The sequence below is a fragment of the Panthera onca genome, chromosome A1 (assembly GCF_046562875.1).
Source record: "Panthera onca isolate mPanOnc1 chromosome A1, mPanOnc1 haplotype 2, whole genome shotgun sequence".
Taxonomy (NCBI): domain Eukaryota; kingdom Metazoa; phylum Chordata; class Mammalia; order Carnivora; family Felidae; genus Panthera; species Panthera onca.
In genome coordinates, this window is record NC_138339.1 from 100670732 (window position 1) to 100695219 (window position 24488).

Here is a 24488-nt window from a genome sequence, read left to right on the forward strand (position 1 = left end):
CTCTCACCTGGGCTGTCCCACAGGGTCTCCCAGTTCCTTCAATGTTCAGTGGAGACGAGGAGTACCTTCTGCATGGGGTTAGGAAGATCAGATCAGATGGTTCAATGTTCAAATGATTAAAGGGCTTCAATGGGAGGCTAACTCAGAAGTTCTCCCTAAAGTTTTACCAGGGATTATCATTACCTGTTGCGATGACTATAGCTTATACTCCAGTGGCCTCTTTTACAGGGAGTCGACAGATCTTTTACACCTAGATGTAGTTCTTTTCTAGATTCTATTTTTTTAAATTTTTTTTACACTTATTTATTTTATTTTTTTTTAACGTTTATTTATTTTTGAGACAGAGAGAGACAGAGCATGAACAGGGGAGGGGCAGAGAGAGAGGGAGAGACAGAATCTGAAACAGGCTCCAGGCTCTGAGTGGTCAGCAAAGAGCCTGACGTGGGCTCGAACTCACGGACCATAAGATCATGACCTGAGCCGAAGTCAGACGCTTAACCGGCCGAGCCACCCAGGCGCCCCAACATTTATTTTTGAGAGACAGAGAGAGACATAGCGTGAGCAGGGGAGGGGCCGAGAGAGAGGGAGACATAGAATCAGAAGCAGGCTCCAGGCTCCAAGCTGTCAGCACAGAGCCTGACGTGGGGCTCGAACCCAAGAACCGAGAGATCATGACCTGAGCCAAAGTCGGACGCTCAATCGACTGAGCCACCCAGGCACCCCGTCTAGATTCTATTTTTGACTGAAGTGAGTCACTTTGGCTAGGGAAGTAGTCAATCTAAATTGCAATATTATGCACGTTTTTTGGTGGTGCTGGTACCTAATATGCCAACCTGGCCGGGATGTCGTGCAAACCCTTCCCAATGTTGTACAATTTCCCTGTAATACGTAAACATGGCTTTTGTTGCTAGCGAATCTAAAACATCTTTATTTCCAAACTGTCTTACAAATACTGTCAGCAGGCTGGATCCACAGAAAGAAATAACTGCTTTGAGCCTGTAGCTCACCTTCAGCCCCCAGATGCAGCCTAGATGTCCTGCGGTAGGCATGACCTCAGCCCATAGGAGTGAGTGACTGAGTCAGTGAGTCAGTGAGCGAGGGTGTGTCTGTGTGTGATGCTATGGAGGAAAAGAACTTGGTAAATAAAACTTCACGGTCCTCTTTCCAGAGGACTTTCATTTAAGTTGTGCTAACCTGCCATTAGACCTTCATCCCAGACTCACCCACTAGCATTTCCCTGATGCCAGTTTTAGGTAGTTTCTTCACAAATAGCCCCTCTGATCCATTAAACATGAGAAATTTCATAGGACGGGAGCTGAGACTCTAGTGCTAATCCTCACCCTTCCAGATAAAGCAGGAAAGAAATCCGTGTGGGTCTATTCTGTCCTCCGTGTATTCAGTAGTCACGATATACGAAGCACATGCAGGTTTACTCCCACACGGGGAGCGCCTGCATCAAATAGCTTGTATTCCCAAGAGGGCCTGACCCTCAGCCCATTACCGCCAGGCTTTCCAGGTCGTAATTGCACACATGGTTTTATTCCTTTGCCTCTCTCCCCTCAGGTGGCGTTTTGCATTTGTTTATTCTTTGGCAGAGATTTCCAGCATTCTTCTATTTGGTAACTAAGCGGTAACTGTGCTCAGAAGGAAAATGCCCTTGTCAGCACAGAACAAGAGTCTGGTAACGTTTCCAGAGAAGACTTTTGTTAGCCTTCAGATAAAGCTATGTGGTCATGAGGACTATGTACTCATCACTAAACTAAACTGACTGCAGTATGCAGAAGACAATTGTTTTTGAAGAATAGGGCGGTGTTGCCTCATTTGTACAGATGGCATCAGTGGGTGATAAAGTTTCCAATTCATATGTGACGTTGGGTTATCTTGAGAACAAAATATTCAAGTCCAAAGTACTCATCTTAGCTGTATTTTGTTAATTTTTATAGACGTATTTCATATTCCTTGCCATTTTAAATCTAGTGACTGAACATATTTCAGCCTCTTCTTGATGACTCAGAATCATCACCATGAACGTGGATAATTTTACTGTGCTCCAGATAAGCAATGACATCGGGGCCTGTTGAGTTATGAGCTGTGGTGGAAAATTCCTAGGTAAATGTCTCAGGGTCTTAGATTTACTGAGCTCCAACAATTTTTCTAATTCTCCCCTGGATGTCAGACTTACACTTGTTACTGTCTTGCTGTCTTTGTCTCGAAAAACCTTCCCCCGCTCTCGCCCTTTCATTCAAGGACTATCTTTGAGGGTGCACTGTGCACGAGAGGGTACAGGGAAGTCAGGACCGGGGCGGGGGCAAGGGCCTGCCTGCAGGGATCAGGCCTGCTCGTGAGAGAGGCAAACAATAAATAGGGTCACAGTTAAACGGGTTAACTCTAATTGGCTTTGGTCTGGGAGAGTGACTAGTCACACTTGAGAGTCATGTATAAACTCAGGATAAATGGGATTTCAGAACTTTGCATGATCGGAGTCTGTTTCTGTTTCCTTCTGAGTAGTTCCTCAGCAATGAGATTGTTGGCTTCATGGCTCTGGGAAAATGCAGACCTTCGGTATTTCCAGAGAATACTGAGCATAACACTGAAAAGAGCTTGATGTCACTCAAGCTAGAGTTCCTATCGTCTGCCAAATGGCCCTCTGCCTGCAACTTCACACTGAGGACAACATGGCATCTGAGAGTCTAGAGATTCCAAATTCACATCTCCAGGCCTGGTCTCTGTTCATCGCCATATTTGTGGATCTAACTGCTAAGTCCCCCTCTCCAGGTGGATGTCTCATGACGTCTCAAGTTTACCTGCTGATTGCACCCCTCACCATTGCCTCCACCCCCCATTCTCTTCCTCTAGTCTTTCCATCTTGGTAAACAGTGTTATAATCTTCCCAACACAGAGGAATTATTCTCAAGTTCTCTCCTTCCCTCATCCCGCACTCTCTTAAGTACTAGCCCACATCGAATTCATCAACTAAGCCTGGGGATTTTTATCCCAAAAACGTATCACAACTCTGAATCAGACAAGGATTCCTCACTCCCTGAGACCTATCAGTATCCTGCTTTGCTCTTGGAGAAAAATCCAAGCTCCAAACAGTGGCTTCCAGGTATGATAGGATTAGTCTCCTGTTTCCACTTTCCACTTCTTATCCTGTTGTCCTCTCCTGCCAGGCTCCAACCTGGCAGGATGGCTTCTACCCATTTTTCCCCACCCACTTATGTCAGGGGCCAAAACACTGTATTTCCTGTGCTTAACTGTCCTTCCCCAGACCAGCCAAACATCTGGCTCCTTCTTGTTATCGCTGAGAACTTAACCTTAACCTTATAAAGGCCTTCTACGCCAGCACCTCTGACTCTTTGATGTGCATGCAGATCACTGGGATGCAGATTCTGATTCAGTAGGGCTGGGCTAGGGCCTAAAATTCTGCATCTCCAACAGGCTCTCAAGTGATGCCCAGGCTTCTTGTCTGTGAACCATACTGAATCCTAGTAGGTAACCCATAAATATTTTTTGTCTAGTATGTTTTATACTCTTCTCAGCCCTCAGGGGTATGAAAGATCTAAGTCTCTAGCTGTAAGTCAGAGCAAATCAGCTTGTATTCGAAGGTATTACTGATTCAAACATTAAGGTTTGATGAAGGCTTTATCCTTTATCACAATGCCCAGAGAATGATGACGTAGCCTATTTGGAATGATTGATGACAAAATCAGTTACCGCTTTCAAGTGGGGTTTTGTTGTTGTTTTTTAAATTTTTTTTAATGTTTATTTTTGAGAGAGTGAGAGAGAGACAGAGACAGAGCATGAGTGGGGGGAGGGGCAGAGAGAGAGGGAAACACAGAATCTGAAGCAGGCTCCAGGCTCTGAGCTGTCAGCACAGCGCCCAACGCAGGACTCAAACCCATGAACCATGAGGTCATGACCTGAGCCAAAGTCAGACATTCAACCGACTGAGCCACCCAGGCGCCCCAAGTTTTGTTTGTTTTTAAAGTCGTTTTGATTTGGTGTTCCTATCATTCCCTGAATTAAAACTTCTCAACTACAGCAATGGATGGAATGGAGAGGGACAAGGGTTTACCAGCTAACTCTTTATTTACTGTAGCTACTTTCCCCATAAATGTTAGAAGCAACACTGAGAATATGCCAGTGAGAGTTCAGACACTGCAAATTTGTGATTGTTCTTCAGCTTTCTGGCTTGTAAATTCACATGAAAAACTAACCACAGATCACAACTGGTGATACAGCTTTCTTTATGAATGAAACGGAGACCATTCCTTCATTTTATGAAGTGCCTTCACACTATTCTTATGATTAACCAATTGACCAACAAATCCTTGATGCATGCTTACTGTATGCAGAATATTTTGTACAAAGATCTTAAGATATGGCCACTGCCTTTTGAAGTTATTAAAATTCTGGTGAAATACATGAATATTCATAGGAATTGGATCATGCAAAGCAACCCAGATTGAATAACTTACCATTCTGAAGGCAAGGACCAAGAGCATCTGAATTCCTAAGGATCTTTCCAAGTCCATGACCTGCCACTCTGTATTCAGCACTAAATGAATTGTAAAGAAGAGTGGATATCAAACTTTAAGGTGAAAAAAATGCCCTTATGAAATATAAAGTCAGATTCAGTGGGGCTGAGTGGAGGCCTAGAATGTGTATTTCTGACAGGCTCCCAGGTGATGGCAATGTTAGTAGTGTGAGGGCCATGCTTTTTTGTTCCAAGGAGAGAAAACACCACTACTCCAATTATGGCCACCAAATTCCCAGGCACATCCCCAGATCTACTGAATCTGAATTCACGAAGTTGGGGCTCAAGAATGATGTTCTAACAAACTTCCCAGGTAATTTTTACATATTTTAAAGATTGAGAAGCACTGACATTAATTGCCAGAGGCCAGATGTGTTGAATTCAGGACACATGTCCTCCCCCTAACAATTACTCACCAGAGTGATAGCTCTGGTGATAGTAATAGTTTCAGGGGCTGTCAACTCAGTACCAAGTGGCCTGGTTTGACTTATAAGGCTGACCGGCACCTCCGACTAGAGACTGACACTCCCACCATGTTTGTGCAGCACAGACTGGGTCAGACCAGAGAACAGTGGCCAGAAAGGAGCTACGATTTAGCTAGATTGATGGCTATTCTTATTGTAATACTCATGAGGAGCGGAGATTGTAATGGGTCTAACAGATGTGGACATCCTAATGCCAGAGAGTCTCTCTGCCTAAAAGGGAATTGTAATCATCCAATATATTTCCCCATCCTCTGGCCTTAGATTGAGTTGTCACAGGCTCCCAGACAATGCTCCAGGCGCCCCAGATGGTACTGGCTGACATACTCTGAGCATGTCATTATGTACACATGAAAACCACATGAGGGCAACAAGCTTCTGGAGACTAAATGCAGGGCATTACCCCCTTCCCCCAGGTCCCTAAGACACTGCTGGGAGGAAGAGAGATAAATGGGACCTCAGGCGTTGTGAGGTCTTGGGAGAATGAGGACCCATGGGAAATCCTTGGGGAGAGGGTGCTAGGCAGACACTGGGAAATTCCTCTAACAAGGAGTGCAAAATATATTCAAGTTCTGGCACTTTCTTTCTCTTTCAATTTCAACACGGTCTTACCATTTGGTTTGGGAAGTATAATTTTGGACTCAGGATAAAACCGTTAACTTTTTATTCTAGCAGAGAATTAAAACAATGATTTCTACAAACGTATTTTGCAATTTCGCAATAATGATTCTGCCCAGCCAGTAAAAATAAAACAAAGGCAAATGCTAACTCGAAATCAACAAAATCCTTGGGTAATTCATTTTCTTTGATCTAATTGATTTCAGAGATCTAAGAAGCCCATTAATCAGGACTCATCACAGATCCTGACTTTGGAAATAGAGACCTCCCCCCAATCTAGTTCTTTTAGATTCACAATAAGCATGTCTACACCAGGCCACAATTATACTGACTCCTTGGGCCCTATCTACTGTCCCCAAACTCCAAACAGAAACAGAAACAAGAATGAGGAAAAGCTACTGCCTTGGGTACCACTTCCACTGACATGGGCTTGCTGTGGACTCCACCATTGTTGGAGCTTCTGTCTGACACTCTGAATTCCATCAAGAATCAAATAGCCCCAGAAGAGGTAATGCCTATAAATGTCATCCAAAGTGAAGCATTTTGCCAGAAAGAAGTGAGAAATTACAAGGGCCCAGGGGGGACACAAGAAACCATGACAGAAGAATCTCAAAAGTCTTGAGACCATCCTTGGTTTTTTGTTTGTTGGTCGGTTGGTTTGTTTTATACAAACTGTTGCTTAGGAAGGTGTAAGCTTAGGAAATTTCCTTAATGCCTCTGACCCTGTATCTTACTCTCCTCTCAAGGCCACTGGAAAGAAGAGAATGAAGTGATACTGAATGAAATGTGGGTATCTCCCCATTTTGAAAAGTGGAAACTCTTTTATCCATATGAGCTATTATTTTCTAAGGTAATTTCCTGGTCTTGCTCGAGGCAGATCTGACTCTTCAGAGGAAGACCAAGTACCAACCAGTTAATTGGAAGGAAATGATGATTTTAAAAGGAAGAGTATCGTCTACGAATAGTGTATGTATTCTTATTTCCTTTGAAATACAACAAAATATAGGAGTTAAACTTCTAGATAGTAATCAAGGAACCTGCATGACTCTGCATTTGCAGTGATAGGTGCTTAAGGTAGAAGACACTTTATGGTACGATCACAGTAGCCCTAACCAACCCATTGATAGCCTTGAGTTATTTTAGTTTGTTTGGACCTTAGCTTTGGTGTGATCTTAACTGGCTTCCTTTCCAGGACTTCACTGTGTGTGAAAAGGTTTTGCTTTCACTTGTTGATTGAATTATTTCTGGTGTCCGAATCAGAGGGAGACAGCCCTGGAAAAGACAAAGATTACAAAGCAAAGTCATTTGAGGTGTTAGCCTTTGATCCTCTGAGTTTGTAAAGATGCACTTATTACACCCCAGACGCCCCCAGTCAGGCCATGGATTAACTGGACAACTGGAGGATTGTGGGTGAATAGTACAAGAAGCATGTCTAACAGAAAGATGTTTCCACCTGGAAGAATGGCTCAGTTCCAGCCCAATTCCTTATGGATTTGTTAATTGGATTTGTTCTTGCAGTTAAGGCAAATCACCATATATGCTAGTTAGTGGTTTTAGGCACTGCACAATTGGAATTCTGCTCAAGGAAAGGTTGGCCAAGAAAGAAAAACACTTTCTCAAGAGGTTTACTCCTACTGGACCGAAAGAAAATTTACATGTTGAGCAGAGCCAGAAAGGAAAGTGAAAGTTCTATACGTCTCAATTTCACTACTTAGGAGATTCAGATGTGATGTATTTAAGCCTTCCCATACATGGGAAAGGCACTGGGCCAGGTAGTTCTGTGGAAAAAGTTCATGCATACAAAGTGTGTGGCCACAAACCCAGCACCTCATGCCCCACAAAACACCGAAGCCGTATAATAACCCTTCAGAGTAAATCACAATGCTTATTAGAAGATGGTGTTACTGGCATTGCCACTGGTGAGCGCAGGTGTGCCTAAAAGATCCCTGTACTGAAGTGTTCTTTCCACACTGGATGTGTGGAGCTTTTTCAATTTACAGATGCAGCTTTTATTATCCAGCCAGAACAGCTGGTGCAATTCAAGTGTGTCTGTGGTTGCCACCCTTGGAAGGTGTCACCTGGCCGTGGGGGGCCTGACGGGACTTTAGTAAGATCCAAGAGAAAGGATGCGTGCGATAGACCATTGAAGTCTGCCGTGCGAGACTGGGAATTGTAAACTCAGAAGACTATAGGGTCAAATGCAAGGTAAGATCCCAGATTGTATCCTGGGACAGCAAAAGGACACTCATGGAAGAAATGGTGAAATCTGAATAAAGCCTGCAGTCCAGTCAATAGTCATACACCAGTGTTAGCATCGTGGTTTTGACAAATGCACCACATGATGGAAGACGTTATACCAGGAAAGCTAAGTGAAGAGTTTATGGGACATCGCTGAACAGTCACTGCAACTTTTCTGTAAATCCCAAATTACCATAGAATTTTAAAAATAAGTTTTTTTAAAGACGTCTATGGGGCTAGCATGTAACATAGAGGAATGAAATGAGCCAGGTTGGGATGGACAGTCACAACCCGGTCAGCCCTTACTCTGTCTCGAAATTGCCTATTGCTCACTTCCAATCAGTTGTTCCCATATGGAAACGCAAGCTCCGGTTTATAGATTTTTCTGAGCTTTCAGGAGAATGCAAAACTTGGCATAAGTGTGTCTGTTTTCAAAACAATGGCTAAAAAAATGCGAAAACACGTTAGAGACAAAGAAAATACAGTTACTCTGTGAGGACAAGCGGCCCATGTGTCTGACTTCTCTTGCGGGCACTAGGGCAGGTCAGTGTACAAAAGGATGATCCGAAAAGCTTTAAAAATGTGGATTCCTAGGTCCCAACATTAGATGTTCTGATTAGGCAGATTCAGTGTCAAACCCAGGATCCTCCATTTTTATTGATGAAATGTATCGCAGGTGATTTTGACATAGGAAGTTCACAAAAACACTGGGAAACATTCTTTTAAGGGCTGAGATCCCTTTTCCCGTAGCTTCTTCACATCCTTCCGTTCAACTTCTTATTCTCCCTCTCATCATCAATGATACAACTTCAAGGCCAGTATTAAAGTACAAGTCCAGAACTGTTCTAACATGGTGGCCACTAGCTACAAGTGACCAGTAAGCAATCAAAATGTGGGGCTCTAAGTGGAAAATACACACAGGATTTCAAAGACTTCATACACATTTTAAAACGTAAAAAAAAAATGCTTATTATTGATTAGAAGCTAAAATGGTAATATTGTAGATATACTGGGTTCAGTAAAATATATTAAAATTAATTTCACCTGCTCCTAGGAAACTTAAAGTTACATGTGAGCCTTACATTTGTGACTCACATTATATTTCTGTTGGATGGTTCTGGTCTAGGACTTCAGGGTAAAGGGGGTTGTTTTCCTGTCAGCCTTGGTGTATAGAAGCAGAAGGCAGGCTTAGTGTTAATATGCCCATAGCTCTACCCAAATAACCAGGACCAGGGATTTCACGTTTGGGGACAGAGCTCTTAGGCAAACAAACACTGTTCATGTCTTAGCATCCCTCTGTCAAGAGACAGCAATAAGGAGCTGGCTGAGATTTGTGTCCTTGGGTCCTGGCCATTTCAACCTCTGCCACCAGAAGTAGGATTAAAAGCCATTCACACAAGGAATACATCACAGAAGGATGGATGGGACAAGTAGAGTTTGTTGTAGGTACCGTTTCCAGGAGATACAAGAAAAGCTATAGATTGTTCTAGGCATTAAATTGGGTACAGATTAAGACAATGCTTCTGATCTAATCTCAGATTAAGAAATAACATTTCCCGAAGACACGTATGAAGAGATTTTTAGCAACATTACAGGCTGATGTAAGAGTCATTCGGTGAAGAAAAGTTAATAAAACACGAACACAGAAGGATAAAAATCTTAACACAAAAATAACCAAGTAGTTTGTAAGATCCCACGAGTGGTTTGGGTTGAACAGAACATTTCAAGCTCTATTTTTTATCTCATTCATTCCTTCGATAGATGCAATCGATTCCAAGGGCATTATGTCAGCACTTTCAACTTTTAATTTTTTAAAGACATCTATGTGCTTCAAGAGAAATTTTATCCACATGTTTCTGATTCACTTAATGAATCAAAATGCCATTTTGTAAGAGCCATTGTTGTTCAAAAATACTCTTGACCTCCATTAATAATCCTGTTGTCTTTCAACCTGTAGGTCCTATTGTGTCTTTCCAGAAACCCGGATTTAGGTCTCAAGTCAGCACCCACCTAGTTCAAGCAGTTTTACAACTTGGCAAGATGAGTTCTACTAAGTTTTGAAGGAGGGTCCCAGTATCTACACACCTACACGCGCATTCTTTTGAGGATCCTTTTCTTGGTCTCACCTGCCTGGGTCATGTGTATTGATCTTTGTCATCGTTGTTCTTAGTGAGTATCTCTATTCAGCATCTCTTTTCCTTTGGTAATTACTTCTTTCTCCTGTTTCAAACTTTCGCCTGCAAGTCCCCAAACCCCAACTTCTGCTCTCAGTTTCCAAAGCTCTTGCTATTCTAGGCTCTTCTGTACTACCCACTTCTCATCAAATTCAGCATTCATGTTAAATTTCCCATTTGTAAACATCTGCCTTTACCCCAGGGTAGCTTTCCTTCTTCCTTGTTAAGTTGCCCAAGGTTCTGCAATTATCTTTCGGGTTGTTCTTTTATTCCCCTCCACTCTATCCATGGTACTTCAGAGATAGAAAATCTACACAAGACCTATCATTCCGAACACTAATAAAACACACCTGTAGCAATTGGCAGTCTTGCGGAAAGAGCCATGTGTTATTAGAAATACGGAGGAGCTTAGATATCTATGCTATGGACCCCAGTGCAGAGGACCATTTGGGACCTTTTCAAAACCTACCAACCTGGCAGCACACTCCGATAGCCCTGTTTTTGATTGGTTGCCTCAGCCTCTTGTTTTTGATTGGTTGATGAGAAGGAAATGAAAAATAATGCACCAGTAATAAGTACTGCTTTGAAGACTTTGAAATATGTGGACATTTCAGCAAACGTCATTTTCATAAAATAAGAGTATGTGTAGTCTATATATTCTAAGTCAGAGCAGATGGTTTTAACAGACATCTGACTACAAATTCATCTTCAGGCTTCCCATTTCTTACCACATTGGTCCATTCAGTTTCTCGCCCTCTCTATTCAGACAGCAATTTTCCCAAGATGCTGAGTACTCCCCACCACAGCCTATGTGGGCGTGGATTCCTGTGGGAGGTTACAAACCCTCTTTTAAAAATATACCATTTCCCTCTTGCTCCCCTGAGACCTTCCTTTGGGGGAGAGGAGAGCTCCCCCCTGAGCCCCCCTGAGCCTAAGACTCAGAAAGATCAAGTAAAGAAGCCTCAGCCCACTTCCAAAATCATCATTTACAAAAGAAGACACATTAAAATAAGGATCAAAAATAGGTCAAAGTCTCGAAATTAGAAGGGAGAGGGGAGAAATACATCAGAGACCTCAGCTAAAGAGAGTTGCCAGACGTGAGCACTAAGTTAAGCTCTAAGCCTCAAAGCAATCAGACAAAAAGGAGAGAGGTGCTGTGTTTTATAGTTTTTAGTGTCTGATCAAAGAATCTTAGGCGTTCTTATTAGGGACTTGTTTTCTCCTGGCAGTAAATTCTTGGAGCTTTTTGTTGAATGGACTTTTATATAAATGACAATGTAGACTAAAAGTGGCTTACTGAAGATGCAGAAATGATTTTCTTATAGCCACTTCTTACACTGACCTGCAATAAACACTGAGGGCAGGCTGTTTATTAAATCATAACTCAGTGAAGATATTTCTTTGGGGAGTTCAGCTGATGTGGTCCAGACCCATAACTTTCTGGTGATTTATCTTGACATACAGCTAGAGCTCAGAGGGCCTGGAGGAATGGATGGTTAGCATGACTCAGAGACACTCGCTCTGGAGAATTCATTGTTTGCACAGATCCTCAGGCAGAACCTGGAGACTGGTCCATGTGTTGGAAAGCAAAAGGAGCCATGCGCTCTGATGTGCAGGTGTCAATGTTGAAGTTTTATCATGAGATAAACATTTCTTCATCTCAAAGGTAGGACTAGTCTGACTTGCCCTGGTTTTAGGCTAAAAATCCTATCTACTTGCATAGTTTGGGGCCAATTTACCTTGGTCAAATAATTACTTGACTAATTATCCCATTGAAGCTTACAACTTCTCACCTAAAATAAGAGTGGGACAAATTTGGCTTGTAAACTTTAAAGGCAGGTGGCTGTTGCAATCATAAAATAACTTACCTATGGCACACTCAACGATAGCATTTTAAGCTTTTCTTCCTGTGATAGACTACAAAATGTACCCTCATTTGCTTATATGTCTTTCAGATGGAGACCTCTTCAGCACCAGAAGTGTTAGAGAAAAGGCCAGTCTGCATGGTCCGAAGGCAAGAAATTATATAAAATAACGTCTTTCCTTTGAAATCATGGACCAGAAGAGAGGGTCAGCATTAAGAGGAGCTATGGCCATTTGCAACTACATGGATGGAACTAGAGGGTATGATGCTAAGTGAAATTAGTCAGAGAAAGACAAACATCATATGACTTCACTCATATGAGGGCTTGAAGAGACAAAACAGATGAACCTAAGGGAAGAGACACAAAAATAATAGAAAAACAGGGAGGGGGACAAAACAGAAGAGACTCAGAAATATGGGGAACAAACGGAGGGTTGTGGGAGGGGTTGTGGGAGGGGGGATGGGCTAAATGGGTCAGGGGCACTAAGGAATCTACTCCTGAAATCATTGTTGCACTATATGCTAATTTGGATGTAAATTTAAAAAAATTAAAAATAAAACAATTTAATTAAAAAAAAAAAGAGGAGCTTTGGAGCTATTATTTTTAGCTCACAAAGATTCTAATCCTAGGTAGTACTGACTTGTATGAGCCCGATTCAGGGAATTGATCGCTAGCAACACTGGGCAGACTCCACGTCTTGGGCATGAATGTGTTGGGGGAGCTTGTCACAGCCCATCAGCCCATCGCCTCTGACAATGGCAACAATCACCAAGGTTCAGAAAAGAGGTGGCACCATGACGTCAGTGTTCCACAGTGGAACCTCGAAGCTAGTTACTTCTCTCCCCGGCTCAGGCTCAACGCCAAGTAAGTTGCCAGGGCCTAGCATAGGGAAGTGAATGTTTGTGGAGTAAATAAATGGATGAATGCCAATTAGCATAGAGTCAACAGAAATTCTGGGGCTGGAGCCAGTGATCCCTGCTTGATAACCATGCTGCCAGGAGGTAGGCTGTGACCCCTGACTACAGCAGACGAGGAAAAACATCATGAAAATGGATCCTGAATTCCCAGCAGGGCAGAAGGGTGAGATCCTCCTGATTAAAAGACAGAAGATGAGAGGACCAAATCACTTAGTGGCATCTGTGCACAGCTCTGATTAGGTACAGGCTGTCCTGACTGTAGGACCAGAAGAAGCCAGTGGCACTTCTCTATTCCACCTTCTCTTCCCAGCAAGACTCGTCCCCCCTTCCACTCTCATCTAGAGATTAAGCGAGCCAAGGGAGACAACCAGGCTAGTGGTTCTCAGAGCCTCAAGAAAATACCATCCCACAGATTCAGATTTTATTGGTTCAGGGAGGCCAGGGGCATTGGGAGTTTTTAAAAGCCCCTTCCCTCCTCCCAGTTATTTTCAAGTGCAGCAGGGGTTGACAGCCACCATCCTGGTCAAACAATAAATCGTCCCTCATCTCCAGCATGCACAGGCTCCTTTGTGTGGATCGCTCGGGTGCACATGAACTGTCTCCTTTCCCTCCTTTGAGAAATCTGAAGGGTTGCATTCTCAGTTATGCTATTCACTTCCAAATATTACACACGATTGCTTATCCAGAATGACTGAGGTCTGACTTATTTGCTATTAAGGATTGGTCTGCGGTTTACATAGCATAACTTCAGAAGAACACTATGATTTTATAATGGTGTTTTCATGTAATTGTATACAGTTATAAATTATGCTTGAAACTAGGGGTCACTACCCCACCATCATAAACTTTAGCCAATAATAAATCCCCAAAACTCAAAATGAATTTTTAAAAAGCCAAAATGTGGAAACTCCTAAGTTATCAGTGAGACTGCTGTAGCATCACTGAAGATTCAGCCATGACCCTAGTGACCCGGCCCATGGATCACACCTTCCTGGCATCCATCATCCCTCAATTACTTCAAAGGCATCATTAGTTTAAAAAAAAAAAAAAAAAGCCTAACATTTAAAAAACCTTTTAATATTCTGTGGTTTGCAAGACTTTTGGGGATTTTGACTCTCAGAACTTCCCTTGTTTTTCCAGGCAAATTAAGGAGATAGGGAAAAGGCTTTCTCCTGAGCAGTGATGAGAAGGGGACACTGATCAAGACACTTCCAGACAGTTCTGTGGGATTCTATTTCTTCTGTCTTTATTTTCCTAGAGGAAAAAGTCCTCAATGTTCTAGTCCATTAAAAACTTCCCATGTGCATGATCTTCCCCAAATGTGTTCAATAGAGAAAGGTCATTGGTAGGATTTCTCAATTAACATTTTCAAACAACACAACTAAATTCTAAAAATACTTCCCAAACAAGAAATGTGTGCTCCCGTTAGAAATTTGAACCAAGCTATCCAGGAAGTTCTAGGTGAGTTCATTCAAAAGATAATAAGATAGAGAAAACATTCATTTCCTTTTGTAGGTAAGTTACACAATTGCATTCCTTGATATGATATTTTTAGGTCAGAGAGGTTTTAATTCAGAGAATGCAACCTTTCTCAAGTATATTCCGTAAAAGCTGGCAAGCCACAGCTGGTCTCTAGGCCCTGCCTGGCTTGGAGCTTCTGCATCCTTCTATGCTCCCCACTGGCAGGATCATTATAGGGACAAGACAGAATAAATGCACTAATGGCCCCAGCTAGAACATACAGTTGCATCCTACCGGTTAGCGGGTGAACATTACCCCTGTAGACCAAATTATAATGATGTAATTCTTCTTTGCTCCCCTTTATAGGAGTGTGGCAGAGACTGTCTAGCTGGCCATTAGACTCTTTCTTCTTCCTCTCGGACACACATGTAGCTTTGTGGAGTTAACGTGGCTGTGTGATCTACTCCTGACAGTGTATTTTAGGCAGAAGTGGTAAGTGCCCCTTCCAGGCCTAACTTATTATAATCTGCTCATGTGTGATTCTCTATGCTTTTCCCTCTTATCGGTAACCTTAAAAATCACATTTGATGATTGCAGGGACACAAGTTGGAAGGTATCTGGGTCACTGAGTTACTACCTGCAGGAGTTCTGTCGGCCAATGAGGAATACTTGTTTTAAAATTGGGGCAAGAGAGAAATTCTCATGAGTGGAGTCACTGTAAGAAGGGGGTGTATCTATTACAGCAACAAGAGTGATCCTGTTATTACATAGAATTCTTTTCTGGGATATTCTTGGTTTCTCCAAGTCCCTCAGGACTAGCGTCCTGCACGGCCCTTACCACTTGTCTTCTCAACCTGAATCCCTTCCCTGATCCCCATCTGAAAGATCAGCCCTGACATCTCCTGTCTCCATGCTAAACTCCCATCTGGCCTGCTGAGGATCTCCTGCCTTTGGATTTCCTCATCACTGGACTGAGCTGCCCTGGAGGAGGTGGCAGCACAGTGCTTCTTCGCCTCCTTTTCAGATGTCCTGCCCCAGCTCACTACCTATAAGCCTGAACTCTCCGGTCAGTGTGTCCCCTCACTCCCTTCATATGTTTCAGTCTTGGCTCTGCCCCTCCCAGACTGCTTCCTTTGACCACTGATAGACACCTCCTCCCCACACTCTAGGCCAGCGGTTCTCAAAGTGTGGCTCCTGGATCCACAGCATCAGCATCACCTTGGGGCTTGGTAGAAATTCAAATTCTCAGGCCCCAACCTCTCTCTGTGTTCACCAGTTATCGTGTCTAATCAACCCTTAATGGGTTGAGCAAGTGTTGGCTCGGTTTGGGCTATAATGATCCTGGACAACTATTGGTCCTTTTACTGTCTCCGTAGTTTTGCCTTTTCCACAATGATATACAGTTGGAATTATACACTATGGAGCCTTTTCAGAATGCCTTCTTTCACTTAGTAATATGCATATAATATGCAGTTCTTTTTATGGATGGTTCATTTTCTTTTAGCACTAAATAATATTCCATCATCTGGATGTACAACAGCTTATTTGTCCACTTACTTACTGAAGGATATCTTGGTTGCTTTTAAGTTTCAGCAATTATGGATAATGCTGCTATAAACATCTGTGTGCAGGTTTCTTGGCCTTGACAAGCGATTCTTAATCATTTTTCTGAGGCAACGTACATAACAGATGGCATTCGCAATGAGCTATGAGCAGGTGCACAAGATAGGCTCCCTGTAATAGGAAACCCAAAGTAACAAAGGCTTAATAGGGAGAATGTCTTTCTCTCCACCATGATCCAGATCTCTACACCTAGTTCTAGAGTTCAGGGCTGGAATAAAGCTCCACGGCCATCACTAACCCAGAGTCCACCTATCTTTATACTCTACCATCCTGGAGTGTGTTTTCTGTTCTAAAGTCATCTCAGGATGAGGTAGAGATCCAACCAGTGCATTCACAGTGTAGACAACAGGAAGAAAGAATTCAAAGTAAGACCCAAGGGTTCCCTCCCAGTTAAGCCATTTACCTTTAAGTAACCTTTTTGCAAGTCCCAGACACAATTAACTTTCTCTGTCACTAGCCAGAACTTCGTCATGAGGACATACTTAGCTGGAAGAAAGCCTGGGCATCTTGCTACCCCAAGAAAGACAGAAGGAGAAATCAGAAGAAAGCAGCTAGGTCTGTTTCAGCTAGGGTTATTTGGGCATACCTGGTTTGAATGCACTTTTCTTTACTGTGCCTTGTATATATGATATTTTTTTATAAATTGAAGGTTTGTGCTTTGAGCAAGGCTCTCAGTACCATTTTTATGATAGCATTTGCTCACTCGTGTCTCTTTATCACACATTTTGGTAATTCTGACAATATTATAACTTTTTCATTACTATGATACTTGCTATGGTGATCTGTGATGGTACTACCCTGTTTTGAGGTACCATGAGCCACGCCCATAAAAAAATCAATCAAGAAATGTTGTATGTGTTCTGACGGCTCAACCAACTGGCCATTTCCCCATCTCTCTCCCTCTCCCCAAGGCCTCCTAATTCTCTGAGACACAACAATATTGAAATTAAGCCAGGGAATAACCCTAGTGCCCTCTAAGTGTTCAAGTGAAAGGAAGGGTCACATTTCTCTCACTTTAAATCAAAAGCTAGAAATGATTAAGCTCATTGAGGAGGGCATGTCAAAAGCTGAAATAGGCTGAAAGCCAGGCCTCTTGCATGAAACAGTTAACCTGACTGTGAATGCAAAGGCAAAGTTCTTAAAGGAAATGAAAAGTGCTTCTCCAGTCAACACCCAAATAATCAACAGCCTTATTGCTGATACGGAGGAAGTTTTAGTGGTCCAGAGACAAGATCAAACCAGCCACAATATTCCCTTCATCCAAAGCCTAAACCCAGAGCAAAACCCTCACTCTCCTCAATTTTATGATGGCTGACGGAGGTGAGGAAGCCACATAGAGTCTGAAGCTAAAAGAGGTTGATTCATGGCATTGAAGGACAAGATCTGTCTCCGTAACATACAAGTGCAAGGTGAAGCAGCAAGTGCTGAAGCAGAGATGGCAGCCAGGTGTTCAGAAGATCCGGCTGAGACAATTCATGCGGGCGGCTACACTAAACAACAGACTTTTAGACTTTCAATTTCAACAGCTTTTCGTTGGAAGATGTCATCTAGGACTTTCATAGCGACAGAGGAGAAGTCCATGTCTGGCTTTAAAGCTTCATGGGACAGGCTGACTCTCCTATTAGGGGCTAATGCAGCTGGTGACTTTAACCATTCTGAATATCCTCATTTAACCATTGCTCATTTAACCATTCTGAAAATCCTAGGGCTCTTTAAGAATTATGCTGAATTTCCTCTGCCTGCACTCTATACATGGAACAACAATGCCTGGATGACAGCACATCTGTTTAAAGCATGGTTTACTGAATATTTTAAGCCCACTGTTGAGACCTGCTACTTAGAAAGATTCCTTTCAAAACACCCCTGCTTGTTCACAATGCTCCTGTAGCCCAAGGATCAAGGAGTAATTTCAAATTTCAAGTCTCATTATTTTCTTTTTTTTATAAAAAATTTTTTTTAACGTTTATTTATTTTTGAGACAGGGAGAGACAGAGCATGAACGGGGGAGGGTCAGAGAGAGAGGGAGACACAGACTCTGAAACAGGCTCCAGGCTCTGAGCTGTCAGCACAGAGCCCGACGCAGGGCTCGAACTCACGGACTGCGAGATCATGACCTGAGCCGAAGTTGGATGCCCAACTGACTGAGCCACCCAGGCGCCCCAAGTCTCATTATTTTCTAAGGCTACAACTGCCATACATAGAGATTCCTCTATGGATCTGATCAAACGCCACTGAAAATCTTCTGGAAGGGATTCACCATTCTAGACGCCATTAAGGACATTTGTGATTCTTGGGAAGAGGTGAAAATATCGGCATTAACAGAAGTTTAGAAGAAGCTGACTCCAGCCCTCATGGACAACTTTGAGAGGTTCAAGACTTCAGGGGAGGAAGTAACTGCAGATGGGTGCCAAGAGCGAGATAACTAGAAAGAGAAGTGAAGCCTGAAGATGTGATTGAATTGCTTCAATCTCATGATACAACTTCAATAGATGAGGAGTTGTTTCCTACAAATGTGCAAAGAAAATGCTTTCAGGAGATGGAATCTATTCCAGATGACGATGCTGTGAAGATTGTTGAAATGACAACAAAGGACTTAGAATATGACATAAACTCAGTTGATAAAGCAGGGACAGGATTTGAGAGGAGTGACTCCAATTTTGAAAGAATTTCTACCGTGTGTAAAATGGTATCAAACAACATCACATACTATAGAGAAAACATTCATGAAAGGAAGAATCCACTGATGTAGCAAACTTATTTTGTCTGATTTAACAAATTGCCACAGCCACCCCAGCCTTCAGCAACCACCACCCTAATCAGTCAGCAGCCACCAACATGGAGGCAAGACCCCCCGCCATCAGCAAAAACATTGCAAGTTGCTGAATGCTCACATGATGGTTAGCATTTTTTAGCAATCAAGTATTTTTTAAAGTATACATTGGTTTTTTTAGACATAATTCCACACACTTAAGAGACAACAGTGGAGTGTAAGCATAACTTTTATATGCACTGAGAAACCAAGAAAATCATTTGACTCGCTTTACTGCCATATTTGCTTTATTGCAGTGGTCTGGAACCAAACCCACAATATCTCCAAGATATGCTTGTATATATATATATCTAATACCAAAGTACTAACACTAACTCCTTCTCTTTCTCTTTCCCTCAGGTAAGTAGATGAACCTGAGAGGAAGAAGGCCAACCTTGAATCTGCTGTAGTTGATAGTTTAAAAATAAACCGTTTGCAAACTTGGGGGCTTTGTGCCATTTTTGTGGATGTACTTCAAAACCCACTGGAATTTATCAAGGTGTTCCGACATGAAGACCGAGAACACATTAAGTCTATATAAAGTAGGCACCTGGGTCTATAAAAAGAAAGAATGGGCTGGAATATATATTAAAAAAAGTAGTGACAGGATGGATTTTATAGCTAGACATGTATCTTTTGTATGAAAAGAAATGATAATTACTTGGAGGCTTCTCCTAGGAATGTCAGCAATATGGTTGTGGTGGTTGTAATAGAGAATCTCTAGCTAAATACACTTGGTTTTGGAGGCTCTCCCATGTATGGAATGGCACCAAATGTGGAAGCTGATTACTTCAGTAACCCACACCAGACCAACCTCCTGGAATTGATGCCTTTGGGTCATCTCCCCCGCCCTTGAGTCTGGGCTGCCCTGTGACCACTTTAACCAGAAGTGAAACTGTGCCAGTGGCCTGACTAGTTTTAAGAAGGCCTGGACGTTTCTATTTTTGCTCCTTGAATATCCTGAGCTGCCATGTGAGAATTCTGGCTACACTGCTAGAGAAACCACGTGGGGAGATTCAGAGAAGAGGCCACACGGAGAATGAAAAGCCCTGGGACTACATGAACAGGGACAGTGAGTCCAGGAGTCCCAGCCACCAGCACAGTCCAGACCTTAGCTCCCTGCCAGCTGAATGCAGCTGCATGGTGATCACCTGTAAGCCCATATTTGAATAATTATGAGAAATAAAATGGTTGTTGGTTTAAGTCACTATGTTTTGGGTTGGTATGTAGCAATAAGTGACTAAAACACCATCACATCCCCAACATATCTACGGGCTTGAGGTGGAACCCTGGCCGATGTGGCTGCCACAGCCTGTGCCCAATTGTCACGGCTGCCCAAACAGCCACAGCTGGCCCTACTACCACAGCCAAGGGAGTCCGTGCCCTGTGGACTCTTGCAACCTCCCACCAGGACCATTCCATAACTCCACAGCCCTGAAATTCCCCCTCTTCCAGGTCCCTCCTCCTGACTCGGTCAGGCCAACTGGAAGCATTTCTGACAGGAGCACCCCTACCCTTCCTCCTCAGCCAGTTTCCCAAAAGGAATTCATGCCACCTCATCTTTGGAACCCCAACGGACAAGCCAGTCCACTGTGTGTTTGTGCATGCATGCATCGGGGACTCTTAACTGCAAATGGATCAAGTCTTATTCTAGAACTGTGGCCAGAAAAATGAGTTCCTGGCATCTCCAGTTGGAATCTGGAACAGATTTTCCCATAAAAAGCAGTATTATAGGTGATTTTAGGTTCTGTGGTACTATCAGAACTACAGCGCAGCTATATTGCTGGTTAAATCGATATTGAGGAGCTGCCCTGGGAACATAATTACCTTTTACAACACTGTCCTAATGAGAAACAAGATCCAAATGACGGCCTTAAGAATGAGTTTTTGGAAGCAACCTGATTTTAAGTTGGAAACTTTCATTCTATATTGAGCACCAATTATATAGTAGATGCTGTGGAGTAAGGAGGAGGAAAAAATAATACGTGACCGCTTTCCAAGAAGTTATAGTTTGTTTCGGAGATTTAACACATGAGAAACAACCAGCAAAGCCCTCTAAAAGCCATCCCAAACTTAGTGAGACAGACCAGTAAGTAAGTGCCTCTCAAGGTTGCAAAATTAAACCCGCAAGTTTTCTTTCCTGTTGGTTGTTTACATCGGCTTCCAGACACCTGTTTCCAGAGGTCTTGTGGACACATGCTGTTCATAATTGCTCACAAGCTGTTTCCTGTGAACAGGAAAGGGGTAGGCAGGTATAGGGGGCAACTGTATTCAGCTGGCTACTTGGTAATGAAAGTAGGTGGATTCTGGAGCTTAGAAGAAGCTGGTGGCTGCATAGAAACCCAGGGCTCCTTACCATTGGCCTCATAAAGGGCCACCAAAGAGACCCCACCACTGTGCTTCTCAATGTGTGGTCTGGGAACACCTTTGTTGGAGTCACCGGGGTGGGGTTGGGGGGGGGGGGTCACTTACTAAAAATGCTGATTCTCTGACCACAACCCAGATCTTGCCATGAGGCTTGGGAACCTACATGATTGATAAACTCCCTAGTTGGTTCTTATGCTGATGCAGGTTTGCCACTGCTGTTCCAAAGAAAGCCACCCTAGAGATTCAAGAGTCTCGTGAAGATACTCAGGAGTATTTTCCCCTGGAAAATTATGGGGGATCTGGCCACAGTTCTGAGCCCCTTACATACTCCACTTTGGTAAACTTGTGGAGGCCAGCCAAGCTTCTAGAAGAAAACAAACATGTTCAAACTGCTGGGAATGGAATGAGGGCTTTTGCACACTCTCCTAGCACTTTTTGGCTCTATTTCCATTCCAGGCACAGCACTGTGCATACACTGCGAACATCTCTAAGGCACGTGTTCTGAAACCCAGCGTCTGTTTTAAGAAAAATGAGGTTTTCAAGCAGGACCTCTTTGGAGTGGTACGGTGCCAAGTGAGATAGGGCCTCCCAGGTAGACTCTATCACGTGGAAATATATGAGTGACTTTCCCTGGGACCAGAAAATGTACTTTGAATAAGATTACAGAACTCATACAAGAACATGGTGCACTCCTTGCTTGGGTCTCTTGCCATCAAGACCATCCTGCTGCCCTCCGTGACATTTGGGCTCCTTATCATTGACCTGAAGTCACTTAAATGCAAGTACCACGGCGTATTGGACATTATTTTTAATTATTCTGGGTGAGATCATTTCAGAAATGATATTGAGAGCGAGGGCCACATGCCCATGTGGCAGGATAATGTTGAGGTGACAGTGGTTATGCCTGGCTCCCAACATTTACCCACCCATGCATGTTGTGTCTGTCACCTCTAGGAAGGGATACTGCTGCCCAGGCAAGGACGACAAAGGTGCAGACTCTTGGCTTCTCCCTTGTATAAGCCTAGGCCCAGGACTTAAACAGAAGCTTTGGATAAATATGTAATTAGAGCTATTTTCCATTCCCTCCAGTACTATCCCTTACCCCCGGACTAGGGAAAGTTGCTCAGACTGAAACAAGGAAGATATCAATCCAGTCGAGTCCCTTCCCCACCACTGGTCAAATCCCAGCTGAGTTTGACAATCTCCATGGACATGGGACCTGGGTCCTGGGGCCTGCTAAAGCCTAGGGAACACAAAGCAAGTAATGAAGGGCCTTGAGCAGCCCCTAGAATCTTGTTAGGCCTCCAAAGAACAGCCAAGTATGTCCAGGGGCAGGAAATGGCTAAGAAATGAACTTTTGGATGGGTGTCATGCATTTGGATGTGACAACACACATCTCAGAGAATGTCAACCTGGGAAGATGTCTCCATCTCCCTTCTCCCTCCTCCAGTGCCTTAGAAGCGTAGCCACCTGGGACTTAGACACAGTCCTCGGAAGGTGGACAGGAAACCTGAGTTGACTGAGATTTGGGTTTTACCACTCACTGGAATGAGCTCAAAATGGAAATGAAGCTCAGACAGGTGCAATACAAACTCATCTTTCCCACCCATCTACATTTCTGTGTATTACTAGCTTTAGAAAACGACTAAATGGCACATAGGTGATGCTACAATACTCCTCATGTAGTTGGAGCCAACGTGCTGAGGTAGGAAAACCCATCAGCCTGAGGTCCGTTCAGAGCCCTAACCTGCCCCCTTGGTTCTTAGAGGAATCCAGAGAAGGAGCCAGGACTGTGCCTCTCACTCTGGATGATTCAACATCTGGTGGCATGGCTGATTAGCCGCAGAACTTTAGAGGAGGTGAACTGTTGTATACCTTCTCCCCACCTGAAAGGGACTCCTGGAACCCGGCTAATGGGAAGAGGGAATGACCCCATCCTACACAGAGTGTGCTTCCATCATTGCCGGAAAAGCAGCATGAAAGGCCTTTCAAAGTAGAAAACATTGTAAATATGCTATCAAGGGACTCACTGAAGCCTGACGTGGTAATCTTAGGGTTCCAAAGCTATTCCCCCAATTAAAGCCTTGGATTTCCTACTGAGATTCAAGGTTTTGATCGCGACGTTCACACTGACTCAAAGGTCTAAATATGCACCGTGTTAAACCACAGGCTGACCAGACGTGAATGCTCGAAGACTCCTCATGTATGTATCAAAATTATGGTTGCATTATAGTTTCAGGACAGGACTACAAAGCTGTGTGCTCTGCTGGCATTTTCCCTCTTTTCCCCTCTGTTTTCTTATTTGTGCGCTTCTCATTTTAACTTAACATAATTATTTCTCCCTCCTCCTACTCATTACTTCCTTTCCCTTCTATTTTACTTTTCCTCTTAATTCTGTTCTTCAACTCCCCCCTATATTTCTTTTATTTAAAAGTGTATTTATATTTTCTCCTGTCCTTCCCTTTTTGTCCATTCTTTTATTTATTCATTTTGACAGAGAGAGAGAAAGACAGCGTGAGCGGGAGAGGGGCAGAGAGAGGGAGAGAAAGAATCCCAATTAAATTTCGCACTGTCAGCACAGAGCCTGACTCGGAGCTCAAAGACACGAACCACAAGATCATGACCTGAGCTGAAATTAAGAGCTGGATGCTTAACTGAGCCACCAGACACCATTTTTTTTGTCTTTTCTTAAACCTATAATCCTTAAACCTATAAACTCAACAATAATTAGCATCTACTGAGTACTTATTAAATGCCATGCCCCCTTATATCCTATAACACACATATCTAAGATCTCCTCTTTGCCTGAATCTATCAAATCCTTCCCCTGTAAAGGGTGTGTCTGTCAGGCACCACGTAGACCCCAGATTCCCCTCCTCCTACCAGCTATCTATCTAGGGAACATGCTCAAGTCTCCATGTTATTTCTTTTTAAAATGTTTTATTTTATTTATCTATTTATTTATTTATTGAGAGAGAGAGAGAAAGAGAGAGCAAACCAGGGAGTGGCAGAGAGAGGGAGAGGTAGAGAGAAATCCCAAGCAGGCTCCGCACTGTCAGCACAAAGCTGGATGCAAGGCTTGAACTCAAGAACTGTGAGATCACGACCTGAGCTGAAACCAAGATTGGACGCTTAACCAACCAAGCCACCCAAGTGCCCTATCAAATGCTCCAATTTTCACATCATGTGTTGGGCCAGTAAGCTTCCTTTCTTCCCATGCCATGACAGTTCAGTCAGAGCCCATATTTGCTTCCAACGGTCAGAATGTTCCCACAATGGCCTTCTGACGTTTCTTCTCTCTTCTGTGTGTAACTGTGTGTGTGTGTGTGTGTGTGTGTGTGTGTGTGTGTGTGTGGTAGAGTGCACCAGTTCCCATTTTTTTCCGAAAACTTTCTTT